At 41.7% G+C, this 18,162-nt stretch overlaps 1 protein-coding gene across 1 annotated transcript in view; it reads right to left on the bottom strand.

Annotated features, from left to right (window-relative positions):
• TFRC (transferrin receptor) overlaps nt 1–807 on the bottom strand; it is a 35,528-nt gene extending 34,721 nt beyond the window's left edge. Inside the window, exon 1 of the mRNA XM_086675115.1 lies at nt 788–807. The gene's annotated coding sequence lies outside the window, so the exon portion shown is untranslated. The remainder of the gene's footprint in view (nt 1–787) is intronic.
• Nucleotides 808–18,162: the final 17,355 nt, after the last annotated feature.

Raw genomic sequence — 18,162 nt, 5'->3', positions numbered from 1 at the left:
TGTAGAAACATGGGTTTAATGGCTCCATGTATCAGTTTCCCCATTGGCCACATGGAGATAACACCCTTTTATTTCCTTCGCCAGTGAATTAAAAAGTAGGAAAGTTCCTTAAACCACACGGTTATACAGATATAATGTGCAGCTAGTTCAGAGCCCAAGCCACTTGAGAAAATGTGGCCAGAGTGGGGAAAAGCCTGGAAATGGGAAAGTTCTAAGCAACTATTACTTAAGAAAAGGAAAGTTGTCTTTAACGGCTTTCAATATCCTGATTACAGAATAAAAAGACTCATTGGTAATGGCTGAGAAGAAAAGGTAATTAATTGCCATTATTATTAACATTTACTGTAGTAGTATTGTGCGTCAGGCAAAGACTCATAAGCAGATATGAAGCAAATCTATACCTCTGAAAAGACAGGGGACACAGAAGACAAATGGGGAAACAGAATTTATACTTAAAAGACAGATAACAAGGATGCAAATGTTAAATACAAGCAAAAATAAAAGCAAGCTGGGGTCTATGACAGCGAAATGTCCAGATCTGAAAAGATACATAAGGCTTTGATGTGCCCACTAGGATATACCTGTAGTTCTCTAAATCCTGCTCCAAATTATATGCCTATGTAGATTCTAGTTAATCTTTCTGTTAATGTTTTTAATAACCTATTTTTAACAGAAATGTACAATTGCATGTAGACACATTCTCCTCTCTAACTCAGGCACAGATGCAGCAAGAGGGAACTTTGGCTGCTTGTCCCATAAGATCAAAGTCAAAATGTACACCTCTTACCTTAGTTATAGACCAGGAACCTAGGAAGAAAAAAAAAAAAAAAAAAAGGTGAGTAGAGGAGGGGGAAAGTCATCATAAACCCAAAGGTACAAGAGGATGCAAATTGGAGGTGGGAGGTTCTTCATTTTAGTACTTTGTTCCTTACATTTAAAAACATTAATCTTTTTGGGGGAACCTGGGTGGCTCAGTCAGTTGAGTGTTGGACTTTGGCTCAGATCACGATCTCACAGCTTGTGAGCTCAAGCCCGCATCAGGCTTGCTGCTATCAGCGCAGAGCCTGCTTTGGATCCTGTGCCTGGCTCTGTCTCTGCCCTCCCCCACTCACTCTTTCTCAAAAATTAATTAATTAACTAATCTGTTTATGTTATGTATATTTTATCACAATTTTAAAAAACACATTAATATGCCAACTCACTAACAGAGGATCCAAAACCATTTGTTCCTTCTGGTGTCGTATCTATGGTCCAAATGCTAAATGGGGTCTCTTAGGGTCAAAAAATTTTTTAGTTTTTTTAGATTCAATTTATTTATTTATTTACTTTATTTGAGAGAGAGAGAGAAAGTGGGGGAGAGGGGCAGAGGGAAAGAGACAGAGAATCTTAAGCAGGCTCCATGCTCCGTGCAGAGCCCAGTGTGGGGTCCATCCCATGACCCTGGGATCATGACTTGAGCCAAAATTAAGAGGCAGACACCCAACTGACTGAGCCACCCAGGCACCCCAGGATCAAATATTTTTGATGGCACTCGATGCTAAAACTTTTGGTAAAATTTTATTTCACAACTCCGTATACATGTGTGTGTATATGTTTGTGTGTGTATGTGTGTTTATGTGTGTGCGTTCACAAGAAATAAGAGTTTCATGAAATAATACCTTTGCTATGTACAAAACACTATGGAGCTTTCCGTTTAATTTTTGAAATGTTGATTTCAATCCATTAAATTGATATCTCAATGGGCTGTGACCTATGTTTGAAAACCACACTCGGAGGCCATCTCCTGTCTCAGAGCACAAGTCTTGTTAGTGTACAGGACAAATGACTTGCTCAAAGTTAAATTTCAACTCCCAAGGTTTTTCCCTGTTACTTTGCCCACTGTTTCAACTTTCTACCACCCCACACTTCTGCAAATATTGATTGAGGTTTTATGAGTTAGAAAACACCCATAAACTATTTTCAAATGCTTTCAAATCCTGGCATGCACTTTGGCCAATCACAGCAGAGCTCTGCCTATCGCACAGTAGGTGTTCATAGCAACCACCACAGAAGCCACCCTAACCCACATTCAGCCCTGACCACATCTCCTATTTGACAAACTGTATCCATTTTCTTTACCTTGGAATCCTAAGCCTAGGGCAATCACTTTAGGACCAGAGTCATAAAATAAAAATGTGGAGCTCTGCACATTGGAACAGGATGCATTCCAGAGAATGGAGGTAGATTGTCAGCTCACATATTTGAGGCTGGTACTATTTTCCATTTTATTTTTCATTTTTTTTTCTTTAAAAATGTACTTGGGAACCTTCAGTTTCCTGTCCTAATTCTGCTGACTAAATCATTTTTTGTTTCCCCTGTACTAAAAGGAAGCTTACACAGGAGAACATAGAGTAAGAGCAATAGCCAGGTTACTATGGAAAAGTTTGCTCCTATTTTAGAGCAAGTGGCAAAAGTTACTCAGGGCAAGGAAAGAAGAATTAATAAGAATTAATTAAGAATTCAGAATGATTAATTTCTAAATTGATTATAAGGATATTTATGCCCATTTGCCAGTCTTCTCAGCTGGAGTTTTGAGCAAGGTATGAGGTTCTATTTAGTTTCATCTGGGCAAAATAGAGCTTCGAGTTTGGCGGGAACTTTAACTCCTGTACCATCCCTGGCCTATAACAGATGTTCGATAAATGTATATTGAATTAATTGAACAAAATCCCTCTGCTTCATACCATCAAGTGATTACCCAGCTTCTCCTTAACCTTTCCAATGAGAGCAAATCTGTCACTTCCCAAAGCAGAGAGCTTTGGATAGTTCAGATGGTTAGAAAGCTTTTACTTGTATTAAACTGAACTGTCGCTCCCTCTACTTTCTCCATTTGCTATTGCTTGAAGAGTGCTCTCATGTCCACAGCTGTCTTCTCTTCTTCAGATTAAATATCCTAATCCCTTCCGAGGGCTAACACAGGACACAATTCCACATCTCCCCCACCCACTGGTCACTCCTGGAAGCGTGGTTTGACCAGTCTGGGTGGAACATCACGTTCCTCTGTCCTAGAGGCTACCGCCTTTACAAAGGCCATCTGTCTGCCACCCCATTCACTACCTTACCAATCACTGCACACTGTCAACTCATGCTGACCTTTCAACAGGGTTTAATGGGAACAGATTGGCCACTGGAGCAGAGAGACCTGAGTTGAAAATCCAGTTTTGCCATGTACTTGCTGATTGTACGAGTAGCCCACATTTCTCTCATTTCCATGGATAATGTGATATCCATACATTGTTGCAGTCTGATACACTGTACAAGACTGTCTGTCCCAGTATATCACCAGTCTAGTCAGCTCATGATGGAAAGGAGCATAGCCTGCTTGCATCGGGGGGTGTCCTCGCCATCAGCACCGAATGATAACAGAACAATCGCTGCTAGGATTTACTGAGCATCTACTGGGCGCTGGGAACAACTCTAATCCTTTTACAGTATTAGGATTAGTTCATGTGATCTTCATAATGATCCTTAGAAATAACAATTAACATTATCCCTGTTTTCTAGGTGTAAAAACTAGGATTCTACAGAAGTTAAAGAATTTGCCCCAGGTCATAATGGCTAATAAGTGGTGATAAGCAGAATTCAAACCTAGGCAAACTAGCTTCTGAACCCAGCTCTAAACAACTCCACTTTACTATCTCTTTACGAATCTAATCATGGCACAGCTGACTGTATACATACAGTCTTCTCCCCAAGGCAGAATCTTTACTAAAGAGGTTCAGAGACTGTCCAAGTAGGACAATTTGAGAAGATCCAATATTTGGGGGTCTGGGGAATCCATCTAGTTTTCATTTCAGCTTTAATTGCATTTCAAAATTTGGATTCGTATTCATGTTGAGGAGGAAATCTCAGATCATTCTAAACACAAGATTTTGTAGTATAACTGATGCTCCAGAAACGTTTAACAGAATTGCGGTGTGCTCATATTTGTCCTTGCAAGATCCTGATTTCCTTAAATTCTCCCAATGTATGCTACCTTTGATAAGGAGAGTTACTGAATGAAAAGAATCATATTAACTTTGTTTCCAAAATATCAGCACATCTGTTTAGTGTTTCTTATTTTCATCTTCCTCCTTTGGACATCTGTACTTTGCAATTCTTTCACTCCTGTTGGGAGTTTCTCTTCCTCCATGGTGGACATCTGGCATCTTAAACAAGAACACTTATGGTAAACTGTATGCCATGTGGCCAAACGTTGCCTAAAGAGGCCTTTGAAAGAACACTGTGACGTGCTCGGTGGCTGCTGATGTGAACAGGGAAAATGAACATATGTGTCCAGAAGACACTTGCAAGCAGATGATTAAATCTAACTCCCAAGTCAGCACATCCAGTGTTCGGGAAAAATACCGTATCATCAGAAACTTTTTGGTTTCTTCAGCTTAATATAGACAAGTAGACAAGTGTTCCCTTGGTTTGGAAAATGATTGTGATGAAATTTTTATTTCTCATACATGGAAATGTGGTCAAGGAGGCAACTTTTTGGTGGCTACATCTGTGAGGGCTGGCCCGGTTTGCCCTGGTTCATCTCACACAGTCTCTTAAATGGTAGGGAAGCTGTGTCCCAGAGCCAGGGTTCTAGAGCAACTAACATTCACTGAGCCCAGACCCCGTCCAGGCGCTGGGTGGGGTGCTTCTACTGTGTCACACACAGTATCTTAGCCTCCCAACGATCCCGTGAAATAGGCACCATACCCATTTTATAGGTGAACGAATGGAAGCACAAAGAATACAAAATAATTGACTTCAAGTGCCATGCTTTTTCAGTGGTATAGCCTAGCTTCAGATCTTTGAGATCTTCTATCTGAAAACCACCTTTCACTACATCTTAAGTTGGAATTTTGAAATACTGTCCAATAGGCAGATGGCTGAAGCTCTGTGCCCAGAGTAGAGTAACTTACTCCAGCCTGGACCTTACAACCATACTCATCTTAGGAAGGTTTGAGTCCAATTTGTAACGGAATTTGATGTCACCGGCACAAAATAAAAGACCCTAAGATATAAAGACAAGCTCACTAGGTGCAGTGTGCCTGGAATAACAATCTCTCAGAACATTTCCCAGAAGTAACCTATGCTACAGTGAGATTTTGAATTTGCTTAACTGATGACATGAAGGTCCACAGCCCACAACCAGGTAAGCAGAAAGCAGCCAAGCTAAAATGTAGTCATGATAAACCACTTTTTTTTTTTTTTTTTTTTTTTTTTTTACCTTTATTTTGAGAGACAGAGAGAGACAGAGCCTGAACAGGGAGGGGCAGAGAGAGAAGGACACTCAGAATCGGAAGCAGGCTCCAGGCTCTGAGCTGTCAGCACAGAGCCCGATGAGGGGCTCAAACTCACGAACGGCGAGATTATGACCTGAGCCGAAGTCAGACACCCAACTGAGCCACCCAGACGCCCCTTGATAAACCACTTCTAAACCTCATAAGATTACCCTTCTGAGACTGGATTCAAACAAAGAAGCATCTGAAGGGACCCACTGGCTTGTGTAATGAAGTCCAACACAGGACTCAAATGTAGGCAGTGGCAGCTCCAAAGGGAAAGAGAATCCAGGGAACAGGAGGCATTCCTGCTGAGCCCAGTGCTGTCCGCATTAACGGAGGGAAATCCCAGGTCCACCCTTAACTTTACTAAGGAAAAGGCAGGTTCCCTGCAGGTGTTGAGGTTGAATCAAACTAAAGTAGATTTTGAGATCCACATGGAGCCTGGACGCTAGCCTGGGTCTTCTTAAGCTATACTGTGCATGTGAGTCTCCTGGGGGTCTGTTAAAATGCAGATTCTGACTCAGAAGTTCCCAGTGGGGGCCTGTGACTTGACTGCGCATTTCTAACAAGCTCCCTGGTGATGCCCAGGTTGCTTCAGAACACATTTGAGTAGATTGTAGAGGAAAGAGGTTTTCATTAGCCTGCTTCTCCAGCACGCCCCACAGGGAGGGCACACTGTGTGGCCAGCTGACTTGAAAGTGGTTTCTGCTTGGCAGCTGTTTTCTGTAACTGTAGCAGCTTATATTCTACCAAGCTTTTCCGTGGACAAGGGCAATTCCTGGGGCGATCACAGCTTAAATAAAACAGCCCTTAAGACCATTCAGCTCCTTTGCTGGAACTCCACAATTGCCAAACAACCCACTCATCCTAATTCTTGAGGCTTTTCCCTCCTGAGAGGATGTCAGACTCCAGTATGAAGATTCAGCCTTGCCAGCAGCCCTCTTGCTCCGCACAGAGTAATGAAGACGGCTGATGAATCAGTGTTTTGTGCCGTTGGGTAGCAGATTTCTTAATAACCATAGGGGAACTGATAAAAATTGAGTTTCTGAAACTGAATTAGAGGAATGACCTATTGTGAACTTCACGGAGTTACTCCAGGAAAGAGCAGCTGGATAGCCAGTCCCTGCAGACTCTGCCCGGGAACACCACCCTCTCTTGCAGACCCAGCCAGGGCTGGAACAAGGGTAGGATTTTTCGAAAATGATCAAACACCACCACAAATACCCCACCCCCATCTTTCAAACAAACAAACAAACAAAAACTCTTAGCTTTACGATATCACTCCTCCCTGCCCGCCCTGCCAGCCCAATCACACACTCACAAGAGATGAAACAAACCACAGCGTGCGCATTTGGGAATCTAATTTTGGAGTCTAGTTAAAGGTTGGCTGTAGTGGGGGCACCAGCCTTGACCTGCTTCCTTTTATTCACCCGATTTAGCAAGAGGGAGGTGGCCTCTGTGTCAGGACTCTCACACTTGGAGCTGTGGAGGACTGGTACGGGCATAGTGCAGGTGGCCTTGTTGGGCCTTGCCTGGGAATGGGCTCTCAAGACTATCCTTTCTGCCCCAGGGTAGCCTAGACCTGAGGTGTCCCTGACCCACCAAGGCCCTTCCCTAGACACCGAGCCTTGGGTGAGTCTCTGATTCTGCCCCTGAGGACCTCAGACACTCAGCCTGTCTGGATATCTCTGTGCAATTAGCTCCTGGAAGGCCCGCCCTTGCCCTGACCCATTTCTCTCTGGCTGCTTAGCACTGGGCTGGGTCATGAATAGCCCTAAACCAGCATCCTGTCTGAGTGGCAGCGGGCACCAATCTGGGCTTGTGTGCAAGATCCCTCTGCAAGAGAGACTATATAACATCATCCTGTTTGTAAGCCTGTGCTGCTTTGGGGCCATCTGTCAAGTCCCTGCTGCTTGTCTGAGGCATACCTCTGATTTTCCCTGTGTACACAGAATAGAGAGAATCAGTCTGTGAATGAGTGAGCCTTTATGGGTTCACATTCCCATTCATCTTATCTTATTTATGGTGTATTTAATGTTTATGGAGGATCTACTGTGTGTCAGGCACTGTGCCAATAAACAGCTGCCTCAGAATGCTTCCCTTGAGGGGCACCTGGGTGGCTCTGACTTCAACTCAGGTCATGATCTCACGGTTCACGGGTTCGAGCCCCACATTAGGCTCTCTGCTGTCAGCACAGAGTCTGTTTCAGATTCTCTGTCCCCCCCCCACCCCCCGCAAAAATAAATAAACATTTAAAAGAAAGAAAGAAAAAAAGAAGGCTTCCCTTGAGTTCTCTTTGATCACTCATCTATCTTCCAGCAGCCTATTATTCTACTTCTGCAGCATCAAAAGCCTTTGAAACATTAAGAGGAGCATCCTTGTTTCATATTTGCGTATCACTTAAAACAGAAAAATGGTCAGCACAGTGGATCTATAGAAGTGCTTCATCATTATCTAATTTCTAAGAAGATTTATAAAACAAGGGGGGGCAACAGATATGCAAATGTCATGAATTATCTGAGAGAAGGTACGTGATGAGTTGAAGGTTAGCTACCCACATGCTCACATCTGGACCTCTACAATGAGATTCCTTCTGCTCACTGTACAAATACCAATTTGTGTCCTTTTTCTCTCTAAGTGCCAGATCTTTATTCCCAGGTGCCTGTGGACACCTCCACCTGGATAACCCACTCAAATCCAACCTGTCCCAGAGAGAACCCAACATCCTCCTCCCCAAAGCTGGGGCCTCTGCCTCCTGTCTTCCCTGCTCCAGAACACTGTGTTTTACAGATTTAGGGCGGTTCTGGGGACTCTCCCCAGAGCCACCTGGTGGGTGCTCGATAAGTGTTTATTGAAGGGCACTCCTTTGGCATCGGTTTGTTCCTGGGCTCAGACAAAACCAGCCTGTTCATTGGGTGACTTCTCCAAACAAGTTGCCCTGAATTAGAGATAATCACAAAATGGGTGCTGCTGGTGAAAATCATAGAAGAGATTCCAGCAGCTCCATCTTTGTTTTTGTTTGTTGTCAGAGCTCACTCTTGGGAGAGTTTCAAGTTTCCACGAGGAAGGAAAAGAGATATTGACACGTCCTGCTTTGAAACCTCAGCATGTCACCCCAAATCACTGTCCTGGAAGAAGAGCAAGGACTTCACGTTGGCCCGGCTCCATGATATTTGGCCTGTGTCGAGTGATGGTTTCTAAGCGGTGAGGAGGAGGCTGAGACACTCCATACAAAACTGTGTTTCTGGAAGTTGTCTGATATGTACATAAGTGTGTCGAAAATGGTCAAGAGGGAGATGCACCACACTAACAGGTAATAATGGGGGAAACTGAGTGTGGGGGCTAGGCAGGAACTCTGTACTGTCTTCATAGTGTTGTTATAAATCCAAAACTGTTCTAAAAAACAAAGTCTGTTTGAAAAGAAAAAAAGTTTAGGGGGGGAAAAAACAAATGAAAAAGCAGATTGTGAAAAATTCAGGAATTGCATAATAAATGCAAAAGCTGAAACTCAAGGCAACATGTGCTTGCCAGGGACCTGTTAGACAAGGACTTCTGAGGGTTCAGAGGAGGGAAGACTGGCCAGGAGGATGTAGGGGGCCTCCTGGAGGTAACAAGGCCTGGGGAATCCGGAAGGTTCCATCTGGGCAGGCCATGAGCACTTTGATACCCCACAGCTAAAGCACAGAAGGTATTCAAGAGCCCATAGACAAAAAGAAGTCACCTTTGGAACCAAAAAAACTCAGATTGAAATCTCATCTTAAGATAAGTGTCTTAGAGATACGTACTTATCTCCAGGTATCTTAAGTTCTCCAAACCCCAATCATATCTCTTCTCTCTAAAATGCTATAAAATAGTGCTCATCTCACAGGTTTGAGCGAGATAATGCAGTAAAGTGTTTAGAATGGTGTGGACACCTTAGAGGGGCATCAACTGTATTAGCTGTTGCTGATGCTATTGTCAAAACTTTAGGTCAGAATAACTCCTAAACTCACTGAAGCCCAGATTCTTCTCCCCAAACTTCTCACTCTCAGCTTCCATTCAAATCAGACCCCAATTGTTCTCCCCTCCTGACTTTCTAGACCGACTTCCTTCATCTTTCTCTATTTCAGGCCCAGGGGGCCCTTCATCCACTTCTGCCATGGGCTCCTTCCCTCTTCCCCAGATAATTTCTTATTCATATTCTTTTTCTTTTTAATTTTAGAGAGAAAGAGAAAGAGAGAGAATGCAAGCAGGGGAGAGAGGCAGAGGGAGAAAGAGAGAGAATCTTAAGCAGGCTCCACGCTCAGTGTAGAGCCGGACACGGGGCTCGATCCCCCAACCTGGGATCATGACCCAAGCCAAAATCAAGAGTTGGACACTTAACCGACTGAGCCATCCAGGCACCCCAATAAATTATTATTCTTTTTGTCTTTCCTGTTCACTGATCATCCTGACCCCCTTTCCCCAAATGTGTCCTAGTACCTGTCAGTCCTACTGAGTCTCATTAAAGCCAGGACTATTTGCTCCTATCACAGCTGTATCTTAAGATTCATCTCCAGTTAGAATTCAAAGATAATAAGAAAGGGACCATCTTATCCTAAGATATTCAACCCAAATTATACTTTTCCTACTATCAACAACAAAATAAAAAAGGCTAACGAAAGTATTGGTTTTGGAAATATAATATCTGTAGTTCCCTATAGCACGGTACCATCTGGATTATTGGAAAGGGGTGCAAAATATACATGGCCTGGAGGAAATCTCACATGAGAGGTTGGGATTATCAGTTTAGCAAAGAAAGAACCTTTCCTCTCTGCGACTATAGTCCTTTACTGTTAGCAGAATGAGATGTCCTTGGACATCTGGTGCTTATAAGTTTACCCATTGGCAAAGAGATTGATAAAATTAATCAAAGGGGCTGTATCTCCCTCCCAGGCACACCCTTACTTTCCTGTGGTTTCCCACGGCTTTAGATCCATCAGAGCAGTAAAGAGCAAGATTAATAGAGGGCCGTAAATTTAGATTTGGAGTCATTTTAGTTGAAAAGTCCTCTGTCATAGTGTGTAAGAATTCTCATTCATTGCTGGTGGAAATACAAAATGGTAGAGCCACTCTGGAAGACAGACTGGCCATTTCTTATAAAGTTACATATAGTTTTACCATTCAATATGGCAATCACAGGCATTTACTGAACAGATTTGAAAACTTATGTACACAAAAATCCACACATGAACGTTTACAGCAGTTTTACTCATAATCTGCAAAAATTGGAGGCAACCAAGATAGTCCTCAAAAGGTGAAGGTATGAAAAAAAAAAAAAACTCCAGTACACCCATACAATGGAATACTATTCCGAAATAAAAAGGAATGAGCTATTAATTCATGCAACAACATACAAAACATTGCTAAATGAAACACATATTGCTAAGTGAAAAGAGCCAATCTTAAAAGGCTATTCCATTCATATAACATTCTGAAAAAGGTAAAATTATAGAAATATAAAACATATCAGTGGTTGCCAGGAGTGTGGGGAGTGGAGAGGGCTGAACAGATGAACTGCATTTTAGGGCAGTAAAACTGTTCTGTATGTTACATGAGACTGCATTTTTCAAACACACAGAACTTTATAGCACAAGGAATCAACCTTAATGTAAAAAAAATTAGGTCAGGGAAATCCCAGAGTAGAATGTAGACTATGATAAAAGAATCTGTTATTAAAATATATGATAATAATTTAACTGAAGAGAGTGGATGTTGACCTAAATGACTTTGGAAATGAGTGGAGATTGTAAGACCAAAGGCAAAAGGAACTCTACCTGAGCACTATACTTTACTTGATAAAGTTATTTCCTATGCGGATATGGGTTAACAACCCTGAAACCACTATACGCATATACTGGGATTAAACAAATAAGTAAATGGGTGGCAGGTAATGGGAGCCAAATTTACTACTCTTGCAGTATGAAGTTACAGATGAGCAAGGGGAAAGGCTGCAATGAATTATGTGATACTAGATTGGAGTTGGAGATATCAGTATGAACCTGTGTTTAGCTTAATATAGTCACAGATGGATATAATATAGTAACAATTATGGATGTATGTGTATGCACAGATTAGTATACACATACAAAAACAATAAAGTTAATCAAACCAAAATTTGTCCTTTGAAAAGATAATCAAGATTGACAACACTTTAGCTAAACTGACCAAATTAAAAGAGAGAAAAAACTCACTCAAAATATGAAAATCAAGAGTGAGAGAACATCACTACCAACATTACAGAAATAAGAGAGATTATAAAATAATACTAGGAATAGCTGTATGCCAACAAATTAGACAATTTAGATGAAATGGGCAAATTCCTAGAAAGACACAAACTATGGATACTGACTGAAGACGAAATAGAAATTTATATGAACTTATAACAAGAAATTGAAATAGAAATTTTATAACTCCATACAAATAAAAGCTCAGGCCCATATAGCTTCACAGGTGAATTCTAACATATATTTAAGGAAGAAAGAGTAACAATTCTTCACAAACTCTTCCAAAAAATAAAGGCAGGGGGAACACTTTCGAACTCACTCTATGAGGTTAGTATTACCCTCAAACCAAAACCAAACACTTTATAGGAAAAAAACAGAGCAATATCTCCCATGAATATAGATGTAAAATTTTTCAACAAAATACTTGAAAACTGAAATGAGCAACATATAAAAAGGATTATACACCATGACCAAGCACGATTTATCCCAGGAGTACAAGGTTGGTTTAACATCTGAAAATCAATTAATATAATATACTATAACAATAGAATAGAAGACCAAAACCACATGATCATCTCAATAGATCCAGAAAAAGATTTGACAAGATTCAACACCCTTTCATTGTAAAAACGCTCAACAGGAGCACCTGGATGGCTCAGTGGGTTAAGTGTCTGACATCAGCTCAGGTTATGATCTCACAGTTTGTGAGTTCAAGCCCCATGTCGGGCTCTGTGCTGGCAGCTCAGAACCTGGAACCTGCTTCAGATTCTCTGTCTCCCTCTCTTTCTGCCCCTCCCCTGCTCGCACTCTGTCTCTGTCTCAAAATAAATAAACATCGACCAAAAAACACTCAAGAAATGAAAGGAAACTACCCCAACCTGATAAAAAACACTTATTAAAAAACCACAGCTAACATCATACTTAGTGCTGAAACACTGAATGTCTTCCCCTAAGATCAGGAACAAGACAAAGATGCCTACTGTCACTACTTGTATTCAACATGTGCTGGAGGTCCTAGCTAATGCAACTTGGCAAGAAAAAATAAATAAATAAAAAGTATCCAGATTGAAATGGAAGAAGTGAAACTATCTCCCACTTGTAATTAATAAGATTCTGTAGATAGAAAATCCTAATGAATCCACTAAAAAGCTATTAGCATATACATATATATTTCTTAGTTCTGTCCACTGAGAGAGCCTAGAAGCAACAACACCCAGGTACAGTGAGGACACCCAGTGCCCAGATCTTGGTTTCCAATACCATTCCTCAATAAAAAGAAACTAAGCTCCTTGGAGAAATGGCTGGGGCATAGAATATACAACATAAATACGGAACATCTGCTAGTGCCAGAAAGTAAGGAAGTACTCAAAGAAAAACATACAAGGATACGTCCATGGCAACCGAAGGAGCTCCCAATAGCCAAAACTGGAACAATGTCCAGCAACAAAATAAATAGCATAATAATACTGCTTATAACTCCAAGTATAAAATAAATACCCACAAGATCCTACTGATACCAATAAATGATTGACTAAATAAATAAGTAGAAAAAGACAGAAGAATTCCAAACAATATATGTAGATATTATTTCATTAAGGACATAGAGAAGAACTTCCTACCCCTAAAGGATAGGGTGTGCATAGTGACTTTCTTCCAAAGGATACCATATGAAAGGGGGAGAAAAAAGAAAACTTTACATATAATACCTCAACTAGGTGATCAAGGTCAACATCCACAGTGAAAAGTCATGTTGACAGTACCATTGATATGATGTGATCAAATGGCACTTTATTCCTATGGTTTTCCTCCCCAAAACCCATAACCCCAGTCTAATCATGAGGAAAACATCAGATAAATTCCAACTGAAGGGCATTCTACAAAATACTTAAACAGAACTCCTCAAAACTGTCAAGTTCACTAAAAACAAGAAAAGTCTGAGAAATTCTCGCATTCTAGAGGAGCCTAACGAGACATGGTAACTATATGTATGTGGAATCCTGGATGATATCCCAGAACAGAAATGGAACATACGTAAAAACCAAGAAATCCAAATTTAAGTATGGACTTCAGTTAAGAATAATGTATCAGGGTGTCTGGCTGGCACCATTGGTAGAGCATGAGACTCTTGATCTCAGGGTTATGAGTTCAAGCCCCACACAGGGTGTAGAGCTTACTTAAAAAAAAAAACAGTATCAACTTTGGTTCATATGATAAATATGATAATGTGTAATAGCAATGTAAGATAACAGTAGGAGAAACTGGGTGTGAAGTATAACTTTCTTTATTATCCTTGTAACTTTTCTGCAAATCAAAAAAAAAAATTTTAAGTAGAAAGTTTGTTTAAAAAGATATATGGGTGAAGGTGAGCAAAACATATAAATTCTAGTTATAAATAAATAAGTCCTGGGGATGTAATGTACAGCATGGTGACTATGGTTAATAATACTGTATTGCATAAAGTTGCTAAAACATGCACACACACACATATACATACATATACACATAGTTGTTGGCAAGGAATAGAAGAAAAAATCCCAGAAAGTTAATAGCAGATAATTTTTAAAACTTTTTTATTTTTCATTAAATGTTTCTTAATGAATGTGTATTACTTTGAACATTAAAAAAAAAAAAACCTGTCATTTTTTCCAGCTTTACTGAGGTATAGCTGACAATTCGAAATGGTATATATTATAAGAGATTATATAATATACATATACATTGTGAAATAGTTACCACAGTTAAACCACTTAGCATCTCTCTCACCTCCCATAGTTACCGTTTCCTTTTCTTTTTGTGGCGAGAATATTTAAGATCTACCCTCTCAGCGAATTCCAAGTACATAAAACAATCTCATTAACCATAGTCATATTGTTGTATATTAGATCTCCAGAGCGTATTCATCTCGCAGAATTGAAATTCTGTACCCCTTGACCAACATCTTCCTGTTTCCCTCTCCCACATTTTTGTAACCATGGAAAAAGAAAGTAATTATTTAAAAACAAACCCCAGCTTTCTCACTTCTATATTATATCCACTTCTATTACATAATAAGAGGCATATCTTTCTCTTATGCTGATCACGATGCAGACAAGAGATTCGTGCCAAAAGCTGACTCATGCTGAGCACATACGATGTGCCATGCATTGTGCGTACATCAATTCTCCTTATCAACCCAATGAGGTGGGCACTCATGTAATCATTGTGCCCATTTTACAGCTGAGAAAACTTAGAGTGGTTAGGAATTTGCCCCACTAGGAAGGTGTACAGCTAGAATTTGAATCCAGGTCAACGGACTCCAGAACCCATGATGGCCTGGGCGAGGATGAAGCACAGGGCCTGAGGGCTGGCTGGTTGTCTGGTTGGCTAATACTCAAGGTTCAGAGTAGTGGCAGGAGGATAGGCTAGCAGGTCCTGAGCATCTCTGCCTGGCAGCCACACAGGCCACAGTGCTCTTGGGGCTTCCCAGTGCGCCCCCCCCCCCAAGCCCCCACCACAGCACAACCACGGTGGAGCGATGGGGCTGGGGTGGAGCCTTTCCTTCCCTCCTCAGCAGAAAGCCCCCTTCTTCCAAAGACAGAGAGTGCGGGGAGGCCAGGCCGTTGCTGACAGGGTCTCTGCATTGCACTATGTTCACGTGTGTGGGTCGGTGCTCCCTGGAGCTGTGTGACTCGGAGGTCTGGTGGCTGGTAGCACCGTCTATGAGGTAAAAGAAGGGACTGTGGTCTCAGCAACCTAGATTTGGACAGGGTAAGTAGACCCCAGCTCCCCAACCATGGAATCACCCCATGCCCCCAGTATGTGTGCAGCAATAGCTTCCCTATGGCAATGGGTCTAAGCCCAAGACCCAAAGCAGCCCGAGACTTACAATGGTCTTGGAGAGAGCTAAGAGAGCAATCCCATTCAGGCACCCTCATAAGCCCTGGGAAGGCCAAGTTGACAATAATGGCAAAGACTACCCAGAGCTCTGCCTTGGGACCACACTGTGGACGTCTCAAGTCTTCACTAAATTCTTCTTTAGCATCACACCACTGCCTTCATTGAGGGACAATAATGAAAAGTCCCAAGAACCTCAATATTAATTGAACTTGCCATAGGAGTGATTAAGAAAGATGGCCTTCACCACATCACAAACAGTGTCTGTCTTTGGGGGCTCTGGGAATTTTTCTAGGGCTTCAGTACCAGAAAAGGCTGCACTTCTTCTGATCAACTGGGTTGTTTTACTTTTGACACAGTTTTTAATTACCTTTTTTTCTTTTTAACGTTATTCATTTTTGAGAGACAGAGACAGAGTGTGAGTTGGGGAGGGGTAGACAGAGAGAGAGGGAGACACAGAATCTGAAGCAGGCTCCAGGCTCTGAGCTGCCAGCACAGAGCCTGATGCAGGGCTCGAGCTCACAGACCATGAGATCATGACCTGAGCTGAAGTCGGACGCTCAACTGACTGAGCCACCCAGGCGTCCCTTAATTACCTTTTTTTTTTTTTTTTACACAATATACACAATACACACATACAATGTACAAAATACACATTACTTACAATATACACATGCAAAAGTGAATAAACCTTGAGTGTATGACTTTTAAAATGTCCTTAGGTACTTGAGCCCAAGTAATCAGCTCCTGATTCACAGCGTGGAACAATGCCAGCTCTCAGGAACCTCCCACTTGCCACCTCTCAGTCAATACCCTGCCCACAATGGTAACTGCTGTTCTGACTTCTTTCATCATGGCTTTGCTTTTCCTGCAGAGGTTCTGCTGGGAATCTTGTTCCTGATTGTGTTTCTTTCTCTGCTGTAGCCCCAGGGAATTAGAATCAATTCTGGGGCACCATTCCAGCACCATGCACAACTTCAGGGTGTGCATTTTTTTAGATAGGGGCCCTACCCTTCTGGTTTCCTCTTATCTTCCTGTCATCCTCAATAGGACCAAATGGTTTAAACAACAGACTTGGAGCCTGTCCAACCTTCTGCATTGCTGTCGACCAACTGGGTGGCCTTGGGCCAGCTACTTGACCTCTTTGAATCGCCTATGAGCCAGCCTCACCCAATCCTGCTGCCCTCCCTCTTCTGCAGATAGTAATCCCATAGGCATTTTTAATAAACGTCCTGTGTACAAATCTCCCTCTTGATCTGTTTCTCAGACACCCTACCTTCAATGATCATCCTTATCTATAAGATAATAGTACCTGCCTCACAGGGTTGTTCTGAGCATTAATAAAATATGTAAAATAATTAGCCCGGTACACTGGCCTTGAGTGGGACTCAATAAAATATAGCTAATATAGTAATTTAAAAGTTGTATTTACCTCCATCGCCACCTCCAACCCTCTTTTGGAATGATACAGAGGTAAAACAAGTACAAAGATAAAACTCTTACGAAGTTCAGACTTTTCCCATGCAGCTACGTGGAACATTGTTTTCCTATCGATAAAACACAGAGGAAATGGAAATGGAATCATAAGGGTGCTTGGTAGAATGGGTTTAGGACAAGAGAAGTCTCTCTCTGGAAATTACCCAAGGCTGGAGAGACCTGCCTCATGTCCTCCCCATGGAAAGGGTCACCCAGCTCCAAAGCTTCTTGCTGTAGGATCAGCTGAGGCCTTCACTCCACCTGCAGCCCAGGCCAACCTCTGCCAATCCTGCTGCCCTCCCTCCTCTCCAAGAGTTAGATGGGAAGTCATCTTTAATAACCTCCTGTGTACAAATCTTGCTCTTGGCCTTCTTCCCAGACACCCTACCAGGCACAGTTACACGGTTTGATTATTAAGGGGCCCCATCTCTGACAGTCTAGTACGTCTGTGTCCACAATGGGCATGTACCGCCCTAGTTCCCCTGACAGGGGACTGTCCCCTCCAGACTTGGTAATCTGTAGAAAATGATCAGAGTTGGAGACTGGCAAAAAACACACAAAAGTCCTAATGTTTCCTCCACTCCTACCCAAATGAAAAAGAAAAATTTTAACAAAGTCCCGCAAACCACTGAAGAGGAACAATCCAAATCATACTTCTCAGAAGTATGTGGTATTAACGTTGCTTCAGTCTGTAAGGCTCCATAGTAAAAACTGAGTTTTTGTTTTTGCCTTAAAGCCTCATGTTAAGCAAAAAGGAAGAACCCACTGTTGGTAGCAAGTAAGAAAAAGTACAAAAATCTTCAAGACTAATCAAAACTTAAAACCTTTTTAAAGCCTTTTTTTTCAAAATTTTTAAGTAATCTCTACACCCAATGTGGGGCTTGAACTCACAACCCCAAGACCAAGGGTCACATGCTCCACTGACTGAACCACCCAGGCACCCCTATGGTAACTCTCTTTCTTTCTTTCTTTCTTTCTTTCTTTCTTTCTTTCTTTCTTTCTTTCTTTCTTTCTTCTTTCTTTCTTTCTTAATATGAAATTTATTGTCAAATTGGTTTCCATACAACACTCAGTGCTCATCCCAAAAGGTGCCCTCCTCAATACCCATCACCCACCCTCCCCTCCCTCCCACGCCCCATCAACCCTCAGTTTGTTCTCAGTTTTTAAGCGTCTCTTATACTTTAGCTCTCTCCCTCTCTAACCTCTTTTTTTCCTTCCCCTCCCCCATGGACTTCTGTTAATTTTCTCAAGATCCATATAAGAGTGAA

Source organism: Puma concolor, chromosome C2 (assembly GCF_028749965.1).
Source record: "Puma concolor isolate L17-30 chromosome C2, mPumCon1.1.hap2, whole genome shotgun sequence".
NCBI classification, from domain to species: domain Eukaryota; kingdom Metazoa; phylum Chordata; class Mammalia; order Carnivora; family Felidae; genus Puma; species Puma concolor.
Note: the sequence above shows the minus strand (reverse complement) of the source record. Positions and strands in the feature narration are given on the sequence as shown.